Raw genomic sequence first — 14,269 nt, forward strand, 5'->3', positions numbered from 1 at the left:
ATTCCAGCGACGTTCCAGAGACAGGAAGTCTAGTCCTACCAATAATGTAATAAGGGTTAACGGAGAGGCAGTTTCTGTAAGCAACACCAGAATGTTTTCTTCCTGCCTTCCTTACAGGATTAGGCCAGTAATTTCTTCTAACAACCGGTTCACCGAACTGCTTAGAATGTTAACAGCCGGTTCTAGCGAATAGGTGCAAACTGGTAGAATCCCACCCCTGGTTATAGGGCAGCAATATGCCTTTTTTTCTTTGTCACCAGATAGGACTCTTTTTTCATTCTCCTAGATCTAGAATTAAAAATTCCTTCTGATGACTTTGCTTCTCACTGCTGGTTGTCTTGTTTATGTACTTGCTCTTTGATGGGTTCATTTTTTGAAACTCTGGAACCAAATCTGGTAAATGTATATATATAAGTAAAGAGATTGAATCCAACCTAGGCCTTGCTCCTGTTTATGACCAAATAGTATAGTGCAAAGTTTAGCCAGAGTAGTTTCATTCACTGATAAATCAGCCAAATCTCAACACCAAAACAAGTCCAGCAGTGCCCCAGCATTTCCAAAGACCAGAACAGCCATTCAGCTTCACTTGGTCTTTCATATGAATTTGAAACCTATGCCAGATTTTGCTACTGCCAATATTAAGCTATTATCTCCCAAAACTTTATTTATTTATTTTATTTATTTATTTGATTTGCCAATTGTTTACAAGATAATAAGTATAAGCGTATACATAGTTGTGAATACATGAAATGGGTACATATAAGAAAAAAAAGAATAAGAGAAACAATAGGACAGGGACGGTAGGCACGTTGGTGCGTTTATGCACGCCCCTACAGACCTCTTAGGAAGGGGTGAGGTCAATAGTAGACAGTCTAAGGTTAAAGTTTTTGGGGTTTGGGGAAGAGACTACAGAGTCGGGTAGAGTATTCCAGACGTTGACCACTCTGTTGCTGAAGTCGTATTTCCTGCAATCAAGTTTGCATCAATTTACCCAGGCTTAGTAACTATAAGTTAAGTAAAGTATAGAGGCCCCGTTCATCTCTCTTCCCAACATACACAGTCTCATTTTTCTGTACACATCTCTGGCCAAGGGCAAGTCATCAACTCTTTTCAAAATTCAAGGTCAGCCTTCCTGTTTTATCTCGGAGAAAGGCTAACTAAGCAAATGAATTCTCTCAAAATATAAACATAAAAGCCAATCCTGGAGCAGAAAGTGGGAACTGCTCCTGAGCCAGCTGCATGACTGCCATATTTTGAGGCCACGCAGGAAAAAAAAAAAAAGAAGGAACACCAACCGTTGTTGGAAATGTGAGGGGGAATTCAATGAGGCTGAATTCAATTATCTAAGCTGAAACTCTAGCTTGCCTGCTGTGAAAGAAGGGGAAAATGTGGCAAGATGGCTTTTACACTGAAATTTTGCTGGCACATCATTTTACAAGACTTGGATTAATACCCTTAGAACTTCAATAGAGGGTGTGTTTTTTTAAAGTCATTGGACAAATGGATGCAACAGAGTTTTATCCTGGCTGAGTTTAAAGTCTGAAGAATTTATTCCCATTTACCTTTTCAACAAGCTGTGATTTCTCCTACCACCTACCCTGGTAGAATAAAGAACAACTGATAAACCTAACTGATAAGATTTGGCAAGCCTAAATAATAATGGGTCAATTTCCCAGGAGAGATATAAATACAATTTCACTGAAACCACTATTACTGTTAAAGCATCTTATAAAACTTTATATAAGTATAAAAGATTTGGGCTTTTGTGCTAATATAAAGGGATCCCTCAAAGAACTGATAACAGGGTTCTTTAGTTATAATTCAGTAGACTTTTGAAGTATTTCTATATGCCACCTTGATCTGTAGCAAACTTTCCAATTTAAAAAATAATTCTCAGTGGGGTGGAGGCTAAATTTTTGAAAGAGAGGTGGAACCAGCCTCCTCCGACTTCTTTCTTCTTTCATTTTCAATACTGAAGGAAGCAAATTGAGGCGTTCAACTTTCAGAGAAACCTATAGTTCTATGAATGCTATTCATCGTGGGGGGGTGTGTGTGTCACGTTTTCATAAAATCAATCCAAAAATGTCAAGGAAAGAGAGAAGGTTCTGAGCCCTAACTTCTGAGACCACAGGATCTTTTAAAAGGAAAAAGTAGAAAAACTCAATAGCTTCCTTGTGTAACATTAAACTAAGGAAGTACCGGGTCTCTCTCACTCACACACACCCATTTTCTAAATGATTTGGGGAGGGGGTTCTTCTAAGAATATCCCAAAGGCATTCTTCAGCTCTTGGATGAGAAGCAAAATGTCTTCAAAGAAAAATCAGAAAGTCCAGTTGCATCTTGAAAAAGCACCTTTGGGACCATGACCTGGATGACTGAGAATCTCCATAGACATTCTTCTAAAAATGTTTAACTGAAAATCCATAGAAAAATTAAATAACTAGAAATCTGTGCAATCCAGCAAATAAATGAAATAAATTTAGAGAAATCTGCATATCCCAGCTTTTATGCCAGCAGGAACAGTAGCATTGAAGCAAATGGGCAAGCCAAGTGTCTAATTCCTCTTGCCTCTGTAATAATTCAAAGGAAGAAAACACATTTTCATATTGTGTTCTGCTACTGCTAAAGCTGGGCAGCAATGAGATATATCTACACATTGGGACAATGTTCTCAAAGTGCTGGCTGGGGAATTCTGGGAGTCAAAGCTCACATTGTCAAGTTGTCAGAGCTGAAAAACATTACATTGGGAAGTTGGAAGAAACTCATTCTGCCCCTGGTAATACAGCAATAAGGAAGAAAATCCCAAGCAACCACACCATTATCAGAAGCCCATCAGCCTTTGGAAGAAGAGGGGCAATGAAATAACAAAAAAAATGTTCCCCTGACCTTTCTAGAAATGGGCCATAAGCAATGTAACTTGAGGAGAATGGGGAGAATCAGTGGTGGGTGAGAATGGGGAGTAACCAGTGGTGGGATTCAGCCGGTTTGCACTGGTTCACGAAAACCGGTTGTTAAATTACCCACCCACCCCTGCTATCAAAGTGGATCCTGGGTACTGTGCTATGCTACAATGGAGAAATGGGCATGAGGGAAGGAGAAGGCCACTTTCCCTTTTTCTTCTCTCTGCTCCTCCTCCTTCCCTCATGCCAGCCACTCCATTTCCCATTTCTCCATTATAGTACAGCGCCCAGGATCCATTTTGATAATGTGGGGGAGGGGTAATTTAACAACCTGTTTGCCCAGGGTCAGGTTGGCCATTGTGGGAGCTTGTCCCACATGTGTGGCGGAGCCAGAGGATGGGTGTGTGTCACTCCTCCTACGACAGCCAACCTGATCCTGAGTGAACCAGTTGTTAAATTATTTGAATCCCACCACTGCCTGTAACCATCATCTGCTTCTTCAGTGGAAAAAGAATTACAAGATACAGATTCAAGAGATAAATCCATAGATTACTGAATAAACTCAGATGCTGAATCTTTTTTTTGCCCTTAATCTTCCGCTTTCATTTTAAAGACCAGCTGTATGTGAAAGAGTATGAAAATTCAACTTTTAATCCTTCATTTACTAGGTTGAACTGCTCGTTTCTTGGCGATATTGAATATATGTGCTAACTCTAAAGATTGCTTTTAAATGTTTTTTACTCCAGCCATATAGGCAGGATAGTTACAAGTTATAAAGTTAGATTTGGCCAACTCAAGACTAGAGCATCTAGCACAGCACAGTACTTGGCAATTACACTCCAGGTTCAAAACCACGGTGTATTAAATCTGAGAATACTATGGACAGCCAAGGAAACAAACCAATGGATCATCAAACAAATCAACCAGAGTTTGCAATTGAGGCACAAATGATCAGGCTCAAATATTTTGGTCGCATTATGCAAAGACCTAGCTCTCTAGAAAAGACTCTAATACTGGAAAATGTGGAAGGAAAGTGAGGAAGAGGATGACTAGCAGCAAGATGGATGGACTCAGTTACAGTGGCAATAAGTGCACTATTGGAAGACCTAAAAGACCAGGTTAGGGGCAGGTCATCATGGAGAAAATCTGTGTTGAAAATGACTTGATGGCTCATAACCAATCAATCAATTAAATCTTCAATTCCCTCTTATGATATAACTCAAATATGACTGAGAAGGCTAACCTACATCATTTTTGTTAGTAATATATGTGCAAAGATAGGTAAGCTGTGGCCTTTTAGGGGCTGCTGAACAACAACTCCCAAACCATTCTTCCCCACCCAACAGAAGCCAAGGATCATTGATCTAATACTGCAGAGTCACAGGTTTCCCAACTTGTATCATAAAAGTTGGCATTGTAAGGTTCAATTCTGTTGTTTATTTACATGGAAATAAGCCACTCTAATACAGTGGAACTTCTTCCCAAACTAAATCAAAAAGATTTCTGTACTTGCAGATGAGGCTCTTACTGTGCTATGTCACTGACTCTTTCACAGAAGTTTGTGGATTCACTTTTTAAAACAAAAATTAGAAAAATATTTTGAAGAAAAAAGCTAAATACCTACACAATACTTTTTCAGAAGCTGTCATGTGGCAGAAATCTCTCTCTATGCCCCCCCCACACACACACACTTTGCCTTCAAATAGCGATGCATCAACTCAAACATGTATAATTTTAGTTAAACTAATCTTTAAGCAGTAATGCTATGAACGTTGATCCTGGAGAATGTAAACTGTTCTTCCTATTTTCAAAACAAAGAGAGAAAGAGAACCCAAGTTAGTACAGAGTTGTCAGCCCCGGATCCATCTTGAATCAGATTTGGAGGATGGGTAACTGTGGGAATTAGAGTAAAATGAGAAAGGAGGATAGCCACAACAACATTCTTTAGCCAGAGCTCAAAGTCAAATAACTGGAGCTTGGAGGGGAGTGAATGGATTTGGCAGGAGTTCAGAATGGAGGTGGATTGGAGAGCGTGACTTGAGGGTCATCAGTAAGGGGGTTGGGTGTGAGTTTAATATAGCAGGGGGAAATGTGGGAATTCAGATTCGGGTTTTCCCCAGATGTGCCAATATGTCTTCTCTAATAAATTCTTACTTGGAAGGACTTTGTCTCCAAAGTGCTGAATTGGGATGGAGAGTTTGGTTGGAATGCGGACAAGAGTGGCAATCTATACCAAGAAAAATTCTTGAACGAATTGTTAAGCAATTGATTTGTGAGCATTTAGAATACAATGCATTTCTTGACAGAAGCCAGAATAGATTTTTCAAAAATAAAGCATGCTGCTTCTGCCAGTCAGGCTAATAATTAGACCGTATTTGAAATGCCACCATTGTCCCTCTAAGCTAATTCCTTTCGTGCTACAGCTATTTGTACTTTAATGGGCATCTTGTTCAATTGCAAGCAATTGAACATCCATTCCTCCTTCATCAATTACTTCCATGTGTCTGCCTGCATGGGCTCTTAAATCACAAGAAGTGTGCTTGTTGACTGCACTGGAACAGAATTAAACAGGTCCCAGTACATCCTAGAAAACAGTTTGCTGATAAGACAGGGAGATGGGCCCTAAATTCCTGAGTGAGCAAGAAAGGAAGACCAAGGACAATGTGGTTACTCAACTTCCCACCCATTCAATCTCTGGTTTGTGCATCTGTTCTCTATTTCATATAGAAGTGTTTCTCAATTTGGGCAATTTTAATATATGTAGACTTCAACTCCCAGAATTCCCCATTCAGTCATGAGAAGATTGACAGATATTGTCATATAGCAAGCAGAAAAGAAAGGAAGCTAGTGAAGAAGTCAGTGCAAGAAGACAGAAAATGTTTCCTCTCCTGAAGCTACAGAACTAGCAGAATTTTCTCTTGACGTACAGTATATTTGAAAAATTCATTATGAAGCTTCCACATGTTTGGACTGCGGCAGACAGAGGTATACAGGATAACTTTTGAGCTGGGGAATATGTTTAATTTTTTTTTCATTTGTCCTGGACTTGTTTTATCAGACAGAGATAGTAAATACAGTAAAACTTTCAATATAAGAATGATTATTTGCTTCATATTAGGATATTTTCGTGGCTTTGGGGAATTTGAAAGAGCTCATCATATATATACTGAGCGAGCAGTAATTCCCGTCATACATAGCTAGAAAATGCCTTTTGTGGTATTTCAGATATTAAAAGATACTCAGTGAAAAATGGAAACTCTAGAAATAATGTCTAGAGTTACAGGATTTACAGACTGTGTGAATCACTGAATTATATGAAAAGTAAGAAACAGTTATTTTTGTGGTTTTGTTATTATTCTTATGTATTATGAGGGTGAGGGCTGAATGTAACTTTTTATTCTACAATGAGATTGTTAGCCAGAGGCATAAAAAGTTAATCAACCAGTATACCTATTTGCACCCACATGGCCTAAACAAAGTTAAACATAAATAGCATTATATAAATCCCTTAGCAGGGGAAGTCTTGACTGTTTGGCAGACATGAAAAACTACACTATTCTGGAATACCTATTAGTGGATGAAATTAAATGAATTTGCATTGCTTATAATAATAGATATTGAATATGTCCAATGGGAATATTGTTTTCATTGTTTGATGCTGGGCCAGAAATCATCTAATAAAGTATTCCAACAAACAAGTGAAGGAAGGATATATATGATAGTAAATGGGATTATCATTGCAGCAAAGATTTCAAAATATCATGGTAAAAGTAATAAGAGACAGTAGATGCTAACAATATTAAGTTTAAGAAAATAAGATTCAGTTTAAAGTTGCTTTCATTAAATACAGAGACCCAGTTGCATTCATTGACACAATATGCAGTGGAGTGGAAATTAGAACAGAGTCGAGTCGAGTCGAGAATGTCTTTTTTGGTCAAGTGGGATTGGACACACAAGGAGTTTATCACTGATGCACAACTTCTTAGTGTATATACCAGTGGTGGGAATCAAAATTTTTTACTACTGGTTCTGTGGGCATGACTAGGTGGGCATGGCTAGGTGGGCATGGCCATGTGATTGGGTGGGCATGGCTTTTTTTTGCAGCACCACCCCTCACCCACCTCATTTTTGGGGCCTTCCTGGCCTCAGGGGAGACTCTGGGGGAGCATTTTTGCTCCCAGAAGGCTCCCCTGGGGCTCAGGAAGGGGAAAAAAAACAAAGCATAGGAGAGGCCCACAGCACCCCTCCATGCTCCATTTTGGGGTCTTCCTGGCCTCAGAGGAGCCTCTGGGGGGCTTTTTCCCTCCCAGAAGGCTCCCCTGGGACTCAGGAAGACAAAAAATGGAGGGGGGAGGCTGCACCTTCCTGGGCCTCAGGGAAGCCTCCTGGGCAAAGCAGTAAGAAGCGAGGGTAATCCCAGATTGTCGGGAGGTTAAAAAAAAAATACCTTAAGGAGTGACTGGGCAGGCAAGCATCAGGCAGATGGGGTGGGCGAGCATCAAGCATTGGGCAGGGCAATTGAGCGGCGACCAGGTGACCAGGTTGGGGGTGTGGCCAGCCAGAAGTTACTACTGGTTGGGCAACCCACACCAAATCCTTGCTCCCAGTTTGTCTGAACTGGTGCGAACCGGCTGAATACCACCACTGGTACATATAAGCAACAAATGATAAATCATGATCATAATCCTAAAATACAATCATCATAAATCATAAGATATATACTCAGTGATAGTCATCAGATACTAAATAAGCAAACAATATAAATCATAACAGGATGCTAAAAAAAGTCAATCAACATAAATCATGAGATACAATACATCCTAATGAAGATAACATTAGAGCTACATGGGACAATGGAATACTCACTAAACAAGTCCTTTGATTTTTAGAGTCTGTGCAGTATGTGTCCCAATACGTTCCTAGAGAGGCAGAATTATATATCTTAATATCCACAAACCTGTTCTGCGCTGCTAGGTACTTCTAGGTGCAGGAAAGTATGGCTTTAGATCACAATCAAAGCATCAGTTGTTGTTTTTTTTTAAGCAAGTTTTATTAATTTCAAAAACAAACAAATCATCATCAACCATTACACATTTGAACCTTTTTCCATTATAGATTTAACAAGTCAGATAAAACCTTATCTTATACAATACATTTCTATATTATTTCATCTATTTCTTTCTGACTTGATTATCGTCACTTTCTTTCTATGTTTCTACAAGGTTTCACCAATACTCTCAAAGACATAAACAGACACAAACATACATATAAAAAATCTTTTAGTAAAGTAACTTGGCCCCAGGTACCTCTCTTTATATGGGCTTTGATTATATTCATGCTCATCTTACAGATCATTACCTATTTTATTTACCATTCTGTATCTTCTATATAAACTTCACCACACATTTCACTCTTCATAATTCTATCTTATTCAATCCATCTTAATTTAAATCATTATATTTGTATCTTTTGCCCATCCTTTATTATCCCTCTATCTCATTCCTTATAATGAAAAAAAAAAAGAATTTCTCCTGAAATCACTAATCAGAGCATGATGCCTTTCTATCCTCTCCCTAAATTAATTAGATTAACATTTATAAACACCTAATACCAAATTTGATTCTGCTTGGTACATTCTATCTACTAATTTTTACTTTTAGTAACAATAAAAACAGAATAAAAATCAAAAATGTTTAAATACATAATATCCTCCTAAATACATAGTTAAATAATAAATCTAAATAATAAATCTTATAGCATTCTCATTGCCTTTCCCTTCAATATTTTATTACATTTTAAAAATCAATCATTATTAAACATTTCAACATTTTAATTTCTTATTAACTCTTAAGCCATTCTAATTTTCTATTTCTAATACAAATGTTACAATACCATCTTGTGTACCTTGCAGAATCTTTTAAGAAAATTTATGCTTTACCCATTATCCCTAAAAAGATTCCTCTTTTCCCATCTAATTTTAAAACTTTGTGGCTTTTCTCCGCCTTTCCCTTTCTTTTCTTCCCCCACCAAATCTTCCTACCCCCCTTCTTCTAACCTCTGTCTTGCCGGCATCCCTTCTCTGTTGTATTCCCTTTTTCTCTTGTTTGCTATCATTGTATTTATTTTGCATCATATTTTTCTCTTTCTTAAATGTTTTTTTAGATCTTAAGTCCTTCATTTTCCTCGCTTTCTTCCTTCCTTCTTTCTTAGATGAATTTTGGGATTCATTGAAGATGGCGTCTTCATCTTCTTCTTGTTGTTCTTCTACTTCCATCTGTATTGTCTGTTCGTAGTTAACCAACGCCATTTCTAAAAAAAAGAAAAGCTTTTTCCATACCATCTTTACAGGCTGCTTTTGTTTGCTCATATTCATCCCTCAGTTCCTCAAAGGAAAAGCCATTGTAGATCTTTTCTTTTCTTTTTTTCCCTCTTTCTTCTCACACCAACCAAAATATTCCAAAAGAAAAATAAGACAATCCCAAAGTCCACAATCCTCAATCAATCCAAGCCAAGCCAAAATTCCCCTTTCTCTTCCAGGGGTAGTATCAGACAAAGAAAAAAGAAAATTCAAATCTGTATTCTGAAGCCTTATTAAGATTTTATTTCTGTTTTCAAATCCTTAAGGCATCTCCTCCAACAAAGTCCAACCAGATAAATATATTTTTTGTCCTCTCCCTTCCGACTTATCCCAAAAAGCTAGTTTTACCTGAAAAAAACAGGTTTCTCAATATCCATTTATTAATTCCGTCGGGGAGAGTAAACTTTCCTTTCAGCACCTCAGAATTGCCGCTTATTTTCTCTTGTGGAAAAAATCACCCAAAAAGCCATCATTTTCAGGAATTAAATTAAATATATCTTAGAGTCCTGGGTCGACCAAGAAGACTTTCACTTTTTAAAAACTTTCTCCTCTTCCTCCAGCACATACTTGCCCAGCTGCCGGCTTCTTTGTGGCGGCCATTACGGACCGCCGCTGCACCGTCTTGGTAAAAGGAGGTTCTGCCGGCTAGGGAGGGGGTCTGCAGCACCCCCAAACCCTTTCCCGGATCCCCCCTACCTTCAGCTGCCCCTGCAGGGCAGCCTTGCTCCGCACCCTTCGGATCAGAGCCCCAAAACGGCTAGCGCGGCAGGGATCGCGCAGCTTCACGAATCCCTACCACTGCAAAGCCGACAAACCGGAAATTCCAATCAAAGCATCAGTTTTATGTAACTCCAGATCTCTGAGTCTATCAAGTAAAATTATGCAGAGAAAGTGTTGCTTGCATATGATGAAAGTTATGCATTGGAGACATTGTTTTGAGTCAAACTGATCATAAGCCTCTGGAAACAATTTTTCAGAATCCTATTGATAGTGCTCTTGTCTGCTTGTGTAGCATACACTTATAACTTCAGAGGCATCAATTTAATGCAGTGGATACTCCAAGCAAATTGATATATCTTGCTGATATGTTGTCTAGAGCAACTTCAGGCACTCTACAAATGGTATTGTGGGAGGATAGAAAAAACATGAGGAGTCAGATAGCAGGAGGTATGACACTTTTAGAACACAAATACTTTCAACATTTGAGAGAGATTTCCCCTGTTGCACATTTTCACTATAAAAAATAACAACCTGTTATATTGTCAGAAGGGTACTTTCTATCAAAGTGATTAACCTTGAATCTAAGATTTAAAAAAAATACCTCGATCTCATTAGTCTCGTTGAGATATTGCCAGGGTAAAAAGAATACTGTTGTCAATTAAATTCACCTTCAGGAAGTGAGGGGAGCTGAATGTCAACTAAAAAGATACTGCCAGAAAAAAGGAGTGGGGGAAAACAAGGCATTCTTGAAATGCCTAGATAATCACCCCAGTAGCCCAAAGTTGTCGGAGCATAAGAAGGTTATTGGAAAGCATGATGGATATCTCTTGGAGATGACATGTCCTATTGGAGAAGTCACATCCAGGGGGTGGGGGGAAGACCAGGGTCAAAGGGGAAATGTTTGATGTAATTTAGTATTGGCTGCACCCAACCACGCACCAACATGGCAAACTCTAATAAATCAATTTTCTTTTCTCTGAGATGCAGCTAGAGACTTTGATTTGAATAAGGGTGGATTTGTTGGAGCCCTGACAACTGTCTTCACCCTGGGAATCTTCAATCAAACATAATGACTAAAAGGTTGATTAGGTAGGGGTGCGGGAAAACAACCATAAGAAAGCTATGTAATCTGCAATAATCAAGTCTATTGCTCCCATTGTTGGAATAGTGGTAGTAAGCAGTATTCACATGCTCAGTGTTTGAAGGATGAGATGGTGAGAAGAAAGTCATCAGTATCTACACAGACACAGGGTAGTCAAATCATTGCAGGCCCAGCCATATTAGGCCACCTGGTTAAATCAAATCCAAATCTTAACTCCAGCCTACTGATCCAATTGATTGCTTTTTCTTGAAGCACAAACTGTGGTCAGGTGATAAAAATGCACCTATATCTTTGCTCCATATGAATGAAAAAAACAATTTTTAAGATGAGAAGGGCCACACCTCTTGTTTGAAGATCATTCATCTGCCAGAGCTGTCTTTTCAGAGACAGGAGAAGCCTTGCTATGCTACCCCTTGAATTATGTGCCAGTCCTCTGCAGCCCTAAACTCAGGAGTGAAAGAGGCAAACTGTCAACAAAACAATTCTCTGTTCTGAAGCAAAAGCTTTGGGGACTTTCTGCATTTTTCTGGTTGAAAGGCCAATTCCATCTGGCTCAGAAATTGGACAAATACAATTAGAGGAAGAAACAGAACTAAAGGAGTTTTCTGCCGAAGCCAAAGAGGTCAGAACCCATGAGAAATTAGTCCTCTATTAGACAACCGCAACTCTTCTGGGTCAGCATTTTGCAATTGCCTCTTACCAGGAGCTCATTTTCTAAAGGAGAATTCTTCTTTGGAGCTTTCTGCCATGCTGTTTGGAAGCCATCATAACAGGGTGGTAGCCACTGGAGGCAGCTGGGATTTTTAAAGGGGGAGTTTCGAGTTACCAGGGGGGAAAAACTTAATTCCATTTCAGCAATGCTCATCTGTTCTGTTTTCAGAAACTGAGAAAGTTGGCTGCTAGACTTGTTCCTCTTCATTGAAGAGGGCCCTGGCTGTAAGGTAATCCACTTTTAAAGTGGAGTCAGGAAGTGCAGTTAAGCCCCCCCCCCCAAATCCACCCAGGGCACGCACAGTGGGCTGTACAGACAGAAAGCTGATCTTTTAAACTGACAGTGAAAACTGAACCTTGAGAATGAGATTATTTTACATCTGACAAGAAGAAGGCCTCAAACATTGCACAGCTATATTGTCATACTCTCTAAAAAAATTAATGTTCTGTATATTCTCTGAGGATTTTTATGTTTTGCAGTTTTGGAAATTACAGGATTCTGCCAGAGGAATACACAGAGTAGAATGATAGGAAACTTCTAGCAGTTTAATTGCAAATGACAGCATTTCTTGTATTAATTATGGCTGGCTGGCTATAGAGTCTATATTATTATTATATTTTTATTTTTAATTATTTTGATTTGTCAATCGCTTACAAGATAATAGGTATAAGTATATACATAGTTATGAATACATAAAATGGATACATATAAGAAAAATAAAAGAAACAATAGGACAGGGATGGTAGGCATGTTGGTATGCTTATGCACGCCCCCTACAGACCTCTTAGGAAAGGGGTGAGGTCAATAGTAGACAGTCTAAGGTTAAAGCTTTTGGGGTTTGGGGAAGAAACCACAGAGTCAGGTAGAGTATTCCAGATATTGACCACTCTGTTGCTGAAGTCATATTTCCTGAAATCAAGTTTGGTGCAATTAACCTTGAGTTTGTATCTGTTGTTTGCTCTTGTGTTGTTATGGTTGAAGCTGAAGTATTCATTGACAGGTAGGACATTGCAATGTATGATTTTATATACCATACTTAGATCAGGCCGAAGACGGCGTAATTCAAGGTTTTCTAGGCTTAGAATTTCGAGTCTGGTGGCATAAGGTATTCTGCAATGAGTAGAGAAGTGGAGAACTCTTCTTGTGAAATATTTCTGGACTTTCTCAACTGTGCTAATATCAGGTACATAATGTGGGTTCCAGACTGATGAGCTGTATTCGAGTATTGGTCTAGCAAATGTTTTGTATGCTCTAGTTAGTAGTGTGATATTATCAGAGAAAAAGCTATGTAGGATTAGGTTAACAACTCTTAATGCCTTTTTGGCTATGTAGTTTCAGTGGGCTCTAGCACTTAGATCTTTAGAGATGAGTATTCCAAGGTCCTTTACAGAGCTTGGATCACCAACAAGGTCTTGACTATTCAGCTTGTATTTTATTTTCTGATTTATTTTTTTTGCCAATATGTAAGACAGAGCATTTATTTGTTGAGATTTGAAGTTGCCATTTGTTTGACCATTCTGATACATAGTCAAGATCTTTTTGAAGAGTAGCAGTATTGTCTGTGGTATTGAACAGCTTTATATCATCAGCGAAGAGGATGCAGTTGCTCTTAATATGATCACAGTGGTCATTTATGTAGAGTATGAAGAGAGTTGGTCCCAGAACACTGCCTTGGGGGACACCACTATTGACAGGTACAGAATTTGATAGGACACTCCCAATTTTGACCATTTGTTGTCTGTTTGACAGGAATGCTTCTATCCAGTTATGCAGTTGTCCAGAGATACCATAAGATTTTAGTTTTAGGAGTAGTTTGTCATGTACCACTGAATCAAAGGCTTTACAGACGTCTATGTAGATCTATTGTTCTACATAGAACGTCTATTGTTTTGCCCTGATCGAGTTGTGTAGTCCATATGTTTCTGCAGTGTAAGAGTTGCAGATTACAGGATAGTTTTTTTCGGAAACCAAATTGTTTATTAGAGAGTAGGTTGTTTGTCTCTAAGTGGAGGATAATGGATTGGTTAATAATTGATTCCATGACTTTACAGGTGATGCAGCATAAGGAGATTGGTCAACTAGGCTGGGGTCTCCCTTTTTGAAGATGGGGATGACCGTGGCTTGTGACCATAGGTTAGGCAAGGAGCTGGTCCTGAAAGATTTTTCAAAGATTTTGCTTAGAGGTTCTGCTATGGCAGTGGAAAGCTTTTGAAATAAGTACGCACCTATTCCGTCCGGTCCAATAGATAGAGATGGTTTTAGATTGCATAGTGCTTTTTCAACATTGTCTTCTGTAAAATCGATATGTATTAGATCATTGTAGTTGTCTGTAGTTCGGCTAGGAAATACTGGGCATGATCCATTGCTGTTTACAAAAAATGAGCCAAAGAATGTGTTAAAGATGTTGGCTTTAATGGTGTCATCATTGCAGTCTTTACCATTAGGTCCTATCAGGGGTGGAATGGACCTTGAGTCTT

General features: G+C 38.8%; 1 protein-coding gene across 2 annotated transcripts in view; it reads right to left on the reverse strand.

Moving 5' to 3' along the window:
• Nucleotides 1-14,269, reverse strand: part of MGAT5B (alpha-1,6-mannosylglycoprotein 6-beta-N-acetylglucosaminyltransferase B) — a 256,643-nt gene that overhangs the window by 201,025 nt on the left and 41,349 nt on the right. The gene's annotated exons all lie outside the window — the stretch shown is intronic.

Source organism: Notechis scutatus, chromosome 2 (assembly GCF_049901735.1).
Source record: "Notechis scutatus isolate UNSWTSFEM ecotype Mainland chromosome 2, rNotScu1.2, whole genome shotgun sequence".
Taxonomy (NCBI): Eukaryota; Metazoa; Chordata; class Lepidosauria; order Squamata; family Elapidae; genus Notechis; species Notechis scutatus.